Source organism: Lolium rigidum, chromosome 3 (genome assembly GCF_022539505.1).
Source record: "Lolium rigidum isolate FL_2022 chromosome 3, APGP_CSIRO_Lrig_0.1, whole genome shotgun sequence".
Lineage (NCBI taxonomy): Eukaryota > Viridiplantae > Streptophyta > Magnoliopsida > Poales > Poaceae > Lolium > Lolium rigidum.
This window is the reverse complement of record NC_061510.1, coordinates 78,397,558-78,405,623: the sequence shown is the minus strand read 5'-3', so window position 1 is coordinate 78,405,623 and position 8,066 is coordinate 78,397,558. Positions and strand designations below refer to the sequence as shown.

The 8,066-nt window shown below is 44.3% G+C and overlaps 1 long non-coding RNA gene across 3 annotated transcripts; it reads left to right on the top strand.

Annotated features, from left to right (window-relative positions):
• The first annotated feature begins 931 nt into the window (after positions 1–931).
• On the top strand, positions 932–3,659 carry LOC124701844. Of its 3 annotated transcripts, none has more exons than XR_007002245.1 (4): positions 932–1,253; positions 1,382–2,699; positions 3,192–3,249; positions 3,418–3,659. It is a non-coding gene; the product is annotated as an uncharacterized LOC124701844 (long non-coding RNA). The 3 variants fall into 3 exon arrangements; XR_007002244.1 differs by having other exon boundaries at positions 932–1,883; positions 2,266–2,699; XR_007002243.1 differs by having other exon boundaries at positions 932–2,699.
• The last annotated feature ends 4,407 nt before the right edge of the window (positions 3,660–8,066 follow it).

Genomic DNA, 8,066 nt, shown 5'->3' with positions numbered 1-8,066 from the left:
ACCCTACGGTTCGCGAACTATGCGGACATGGTTTGAGTACTCACTCCGACCAATAACCAATAGCGGGATCTGGAGATCCATAATGGCTCCCACATATTCAACGATGACTTTAGTGATCGAATGAACCATTCACATACGATACCAATTTCCTTTGTCACGCGATATTTTACTTGTCCGAGGTTTGATCATCGGTATCACTCTATACCTTGTTCAACCTCGTCTCCTGACAAGTACTCTTTACTCGTACCGTGGTATGTGGTCTCTTATGAACTTATTCATATGCTTGCAAGACATTAGACGACATTCCACCGAGAGGGCCCAGAGTATATCTATCCGTCATCGGGATGGACAAATCCCACTGTTGATCCATATGCCTCAACTCATACTTTCCGGATACTTAATCCCACCTTTATAACCACCCATTTACGCAGTGGCGTTTGATGTAATCAAAGTACCTTTCCGGTATAAGTGATTTATATGATCTCACTACAAGAAGATCCACCCCACAGCAACACCTAATCTACAACCCTTTATATATGTGTTGTACAATTTTATGGCAGATACACATGTATGTGTTGCCTCTTCATCTGTTCCTCAACAAGCGGGTTGTTAATTAAATTGATTTGGAGACAATGCGCGTGCGATGAAAATTTGGATCCCGCAGCGGCAACTGTTGCCGCGTACCCAAAAATTTCACTCATATTATGTAGTTGGGCCCATGACTGGAGGAAATCTCTGCCTTATCTACTGACATCCCCTACGAAGACCTTCCCTGTAATCCCGATCTTGCTAGCCCTATCCACAATCTCGTCCTCGCCGCCTTCCACCGCCGCACCCCTCCCCCGCTCCTCCTCCTCCCTCTACGTCATCCCCATCCACGCGCAACTCGTTTATGGCTGCCCTCGTCGGCGTCTCGAGAGGAAGCAGCCAACGGCCGTCGTTGCAGACTTGCAGGAATTGTGGGCGGCGGATCGAGCCGCCCCTCCTTGTGATGTTCCCCATGGAGGTAGTGACAGGGCTGTGCTACTAGCAGCCATTCGATTCCGCGCCGGTGTCGGGAGTCATGCGGACAATACGCACACCCGACGACCAGCACACAACTTCCACCACGTATTAGGGTTTGTACAGTGCCGGTTGTCGCCACCAGGCATCGCTGCCGTCCTGCCTCGCTCACCACAGATGATTCCGTGTGAGAGACTTCACGCCATCAGGCTTGACCGCTCCGCTATGGCTTAGCCATCTCAAACGCCCAGGTTAGTAATGCTGTTGGTGTTTTATGTAATCTGCCGTACATGAAGTAATACGTATCAGGGCTGGGCGTCGTGGATCGGTAGTATTCTGAGATTTGAACCACAATAGAGTAATTGCTTTTGCTTATCAGATAAACGGATCTGTAGTGATGTTCAGTTTAAAGCAGCACTCCTGACTTTGGATGACTTCTGCAAGACACAGTCTGTCATTATATCCATGTTAAAATACATAGAAAAAACCATTACTAACCTGTTTCCTAGTGGTTATGATCTGGAATTACAGCAGCAGATGCTGTTCTTCTTTTATATTCTAATCTCAAATCAATTGATTCAGGTTTGTGTCTTGTAGCAAGCAGACATTTTTTGGCCTACTCCTGCACGCATACTGGACGAACAAAAGCCCGCTGGATATTTGTGTTTGGACCTAGCTACACGGAGACGTGGAACTATGTGTTTTTGTTTTCATTGCAATGTTTGTGCCAAAGAGACGTGGTTCAAGTTACAAATTGCTTTCCAATTTAGCTAATATGTTGTATTCAATATTTCCTATCAGGTATCTCACTCGAATCTGAAAAACTTAAGCCAGAAAGAAGCTATTGTATTCAGGGGATATGCATGTGCGAAGGACTAGAGGTTTCTTGCTATCTCAGATCGATTCAATTGTACTTAGTCAATTTAAATGAATACCTTATGTGTGCAGCCTGCATGTTTCTTGTTATGCTATAATGATCCTGTGATCCCTTTCCTGTTCAACAATAGGTAATCATGATTTAAGTTGAAAAAATAAATTAACAAGGTTTTTTTTCCTCCTGCCTTTGGTATGTTCAAAGATCTTATATTGAGGACGGAAAAAAGTTTGTCAATTCAAATCCTAATTAATAAGCAGACTATTAGTGCTACAAGGCCTTGTCATATATGCAGCTTGATTGTTTCCTGATATTTCTTTTACGGAGGCAAAGAATAGGTTTATTTCTTCACACTTTCTCATACTTACGTGGCTTCTTTGCTCTCTCAGCAGGTGACTCGTGCTAACCATTCCACCACCAAGAAGCAGTACTCGTCGCTATGTTGTAATATAGGCACCTTTTGCTATCTCTTGCACGTCGTGTGTATGAACCAGTGCACTACAAAGGTCCTTTCTCTACGCTTCTTGCTTATGTTCCCATGATCTAGATGTGTAGACTGCAGACCATAACTGTGTGCAACAAACAATTGATATTTCGTTTGCAGTTTGACAACCTCCATGAGTTTTTGTTGGAATTCATGTAGTCCTTAAGTTACTGCTTGTTGGCAACTTGGATTACTCTTAGAGAATATATGCATCCGTTACTTGTTTAGTTTTTATTTAATAACTTCTCTGCGCTTTGAGTATCCTATGCTAGATGAGCTGCACAAAGGTGCCAATAAATGGATTGCACACTAGCGTATTGGAGTTTGTAGCAGAAGAAGGTACGATCATCATGCTCTAGCTACTAGGCATGTGCTATAAGTAAACCTTTACTTCTTTCTTAAGCCGTATTACCCAGCAAATATATTTCAACTGAGTTATAAAATCATCGCTCGTTTATATGTATAGGTACCATTGAAATAACGTTAAAATTAGGCAAATAAAAAAGGTTTGCCTGCTGAACATCCACCGTTCAAGCCCAAACATAAGTTGCAAGGATTGAACCAGCCATGAACTCATTCATAATGGCACCAATTTCCTTCTCAGGCATGTCAACTTGCATAGCTGATAAGATGAAGTTGTTACTGCACATTCTTTCAATAAGTCAATCCAGCTGGCCAAAAGAGTATTATCACTTCGGCATGTGGTGAACTACCCAATTATCTCAATCATACGTTGTTACCAAAGCAGGGCAATACTTTTTGTGGTAATATCTTTATGCTGGGTGCTATTAGATAGAGTTATTGTGTTCACTCCAAAGTTATATTGTCCAGGCAAAGAAATATTGCGAGTTGATCATCTGGAGGATTGGAGATATTTCACGGGCCACAAGTGAGTAGTTTAATAATTTACTTGGTCGATGGTTGGATTATGTAGCTAAAATAACATTATGTAACTATAATATGTTTTTTGCCTTAAAAATTGTCTTTAGTTATTTTTCTAATGGTAAAAAACATTACATACAAGTATGTGCTGAACATACCTAAATTTCTGTTGCAGGAGATAAATATAATGAAGGGCTATTGTGTGAGTGACATGCAGACCAAGGGGCAGAAGGCACAATAGAGGAATTTATTATATTTCTTGTATTAGATTAAGGTGTGAACTTTTTTTGCCACCAAGCCTATGGCTAGCTAGTTGTCTTAATGTTCACTTTGTATCAAGCTGATGTATGTAACTCATATTGTATTTCTAAATTTCAATTAATAAATTTTTGATTTATATTTGATGTATATTTTTAACTTCTGGTTGATACGTTATTAAAATTTGCATGAATGGTATGCGCATAATCAAAAGTTCGATCGTGGACAAGAAGAATACAAAAAATAAAAAATGGATTTGATGATATTTAATTATATTAATTAATTGTATTATTGCATAGAAGTGTCGAGTGGGGTAAGCAACAACGTATACAAGGGTTGCTAACCTCAAATTTTATGCGTTGCTCCTTTGCAACGCAACTGTTACCAACGCCTCTATATGCGTTGCATTATACCCTAGCAACACCCAAAAACGCAACGCATTTTTATCTGTTGGTAGAGGCACTAGCAACGCCTAAATTGACATTTAGATACGGATATATCCGTTGCTGTAGGAGGGGTTCTCTTGTAGTGTCATGGTCATAAGGACTAGGTAACTATGTATCGAAAGCTTATAGCAAATAACTTAATGACGTGATCTTATGCTACGCTTAATTGGGTGTGTCCATTACATCATTCATACAATGATATAACCTTGTTATTAATAACATCCAATGTTCATGATTATGAAACTGATCATCCATTAATCAACGAGCTAGTTAAGAGGCATACTAGGGACTCTTTGTTGTTTACATATCACACATGTATCAATGTTTCGGTTAATATAATTATAGCATGGTATATAAACATTTATCATAAACTTAAAGATATATAATAATCACTTTTATTATTCCCTCTTGGGCATATCTCCTTCAGGTGCTACAGGGGGCAGCACTTCGTTGATGCGGGGGCAAGGGAACACTGCCATCTGCGGGTCGAGGTGCACGGGACGCAAGGTTTTACCCAGGTTCAGCCCCTCCGGAGAGTAAAAGACCTACGTCCTGCTAGATCTTATTGCTCAGTGGAGAATTACAATGGGGGGCTCTGTCGGCAGCTACGCCAAGAGCTTACAGAGGGGGAGATTGGATCTCAGATGATGTGTCCTCTAGGATTTAGCTCGGGGGTTTATATATGCACTCCCGATCTAGGGTTACATGAAGATAACTCCAAATCATATCGGTTGCTACTAATCCGGGATTCGCCACCCCTCTTGCAAGTAATCTCCTTCTCCAGTCGCACAGATCTTCCTCCAGGGGTTGTGGCCCATTCGCTACGGGGCCCAACCACCCAGTCGCCGCATGGCCCAGTCACCCAGTCACTTGGGCGACTGGCAACCTTCTTGGGCCTTCGTCTCTATGGCGAGTGGGACTAGCGACACACCCCCTTGAGGCGTATCCCCATCATTATGTGTGGGGATAGATGCGGTTATAAAGCGCTCGACATCAATCATTGTTGTGAAAGGTGATCTAGACATGTCAACTCATATCTGAACCCATAGGGGCGAATGAAGAATAAGTAAGAATTGGCTTCGAAATTTGTTCCTAAAGTATTGAAATGTTCCATAGGTGTCTGAAATACGACCGATACTGTTCCAAATGGTTTTAGGCATTTTTGGAACGTTCCAGAATACAATAGTAACATCATGGAAGGTCTAGGAAGGCTCGAAAAACTTGCGAAATGTTTCGGAAAGTTCCATAGGGGCACCATGGGCCTGTCCGAATGGGCCCTCCTAGGGTAGCCAAACAAGGGGAAGGGAGGAGTCCACATGGATTGCGACTCCTCCCCTCAAGTCGGCTAGGGAAAGAGTAGTCCACTTGGACTCCAACTTCCCCTTAAGTCTGTTTGGTAGAGGAGTCCACGGTTTGTACTCCTCCTCCCTAGGCCAACTGGCCCCCTTTATATGGATAGGGAGAGGAGAGGAGGCAAAACATCAAGAAGCCGTGCGCACCCCTCCAAACCCTGCCCATCGCCGCTTCCACCCCCTACCCGCCACCCTAGATGTCGGCACCACCACCACACCGTCCTCCTCCTTGTGTTGCTTCCCTAGAGCTCTTCAACGTCACCACCTTCTTCTTCACAGAGTGCTTCCCTAGTTCTACCTCATTTTGGGCGCCACCGGATCTTCATCGACACACTCCCAATTTGATGGCATGCTTGATCATACTTTGACGTGGTGCCGCTGATCTCTTAGACTATCCACAATGAGAGTCTCATAGGTAGTATCATGCATTTCATGCATGCAAAATGCTGATGTGGCAGTGCAATTAAGAACGAGAGAGAGGATATTAGTATCATAGGTAGATACCGTATCCATATCACATACTACTAGAAAGAATTAATGTCAAGTAAATCTTGTACATATGTTTGCATTGAGATTCTACAAATCAATTAATATAAAGAGACTATGATACTAGTATATGATACCATGCATTGTGAAGATAGTAACATGTAGTAATATTATACGGATACTTCTATATGATACTCCACTATGCATTGTGACTAGTCTCGTGGGAGGTCCAGCTGATCCGCTGAGTCATGACCGACTGAATCGGTTAGTCAACCAGGTTGTCAGCTGCATGCTGCTAGCTGCGTGAGTGCGTGCATGTGTCTGAGTCGTGCATTCTTTGACTCTAGTGAGCAGATCCTAGGAGGTCGGACATCGTGGTACCCTTTTGGCAAGGGTTGTGTACCTCAGATGATCCTATCATGTGGTGTTTTGGTTGCATGATTTCACTCGACCGGTGCTGCCTGGCCGCTGCTAGCGTCTGTTGCAAAGGGAAAGGATGCAGTGGTGTGCGGTAGTCGCAGCTTCCAGAATATGTCTTCTCCAAACCTAAAGGACGTGTTTGGTCGGCTGGGCTGAATTCGTGCACCACTGACGCAACGAGACAGGTGTCCCTATGCGTCGCGAATGGGCCACTGGCCACATTTGGCCTAGCATTTGGCAGCCTGTGTTGCATCGGTCTGAACAAAAGTGTAGGTTGTTTGGATGCCTGGACACAATGTTCCATCTCTGTTCAGCCACATCACATGTATTTGGTTCCCATTTTGGACACCCTGGCAAAGTTTCTCCTCACCACATTCAAATATGGTGACCTTACCATCACATAACGGCGCACAAAAGAGCCCAAACACGATCATAAGCAGAGCACACAGTTAGATACAGAATGAACATAGTACTTAATACCTAATCCTAACATCAGAGTGGTAAGATGCCTACTTAAACCTTGGGCAGACTACCTAGATCCAAAAACAATGTTTAACAGCCTCTACAAGCCAACATAACAGTCACATATGCACAAAAGCAAGTGTTTAACCGCCTCCTAGAGGCGAGCACAACTACTAGCGATAATGATCAGACAACAATAGAGACAGGGATCAAGCACCTGCACCTTCACGGCGAGGATCAACATAAGGGCCCTCGCGATGCCTCTTGGAGCTGAAGATGCTGGATCACGAAGTCTCCTTCCTGAAGACGTCGACCTTGAAGCCGTCGTCCTTAGGGGTGAAGACGATCGTATCACCGACGCGGAGGAAAAGCTTGGTGGCAAACTCGCTCTAGGACTTGATGAAGCCGACGCGTTGGCCCATCCACTGGAGCTACACCTTCCACTCGTAGCGCTCGCCCATGTACAAGCACACCTTCACCGGTGGGTCATTGTTCTTCATCTTGTAGTTGGTGATCGGGAGCTGCTCCATGTTGGGCGGCACTGCGAGGGCAAGGATGCCCGGGCTCTCCACCTGCACGAAGAACGTTGGCACCCGCTGCCTAGGAGCGTGCCTCAGGTTAGCAAGACAACCGGCGTGAACCCTTGGCACAGTGATATGCCAGTGCGCTTGCATGAACCCTTCATTGGGGTCACGAAGCTGCACCCAGACGGCCATGTCCCTTGCATCCAGTATGGACCCTTTAGGGAAGGTTTCCAGGAAGAGCCAGTTCTATAGATGCAATGTCAATGTAAAGTGTTAGCCAGTTCTACAGATCAAGTCCATGATGGCCATGACAATCACAATAAGATCGTCATGCCAATGCCAATGTCCATGATGGAGCTCCATCAAAGGGCATGCCAATGCCAATGCCAATGGCAATGGCAATGTGAAGCTCCATCATAGGGCATGCCAATGACATGTCCACGATGTAGTGCATGCCATTGTCAAGCACTATCATGGACTTGACATTGTCAAGCATTGTCATGGACTTGACATTATCAAGCACTGTCAAGTCCATCATGGAGCTTGGCAATGTCAAGCAATATCGTGGACAAGACAATGTCAAGTCCATCATGGAGCTTGGCAATGTCAAGCAATGTCATGGACAAGACAATGTCAAGTCCATGATGGAGCTTGAGCTTGGCATGGCCAGGACATGCATCGCACATTGACATCAATCGTAACTACATTCACATAAATCAGAAAACTATCTGATCTGCAATGTAATCGAATCGATCGACACTATCATCTATCAGATGAGGGAGCGCGTGAGAGTACTTACGATGGGGTGGAGTGACATCGTCCCAGTCAGAGTAGAGGACACGCACAGACGTCGGCAAGTCTTCTAGGAGGTCGCAC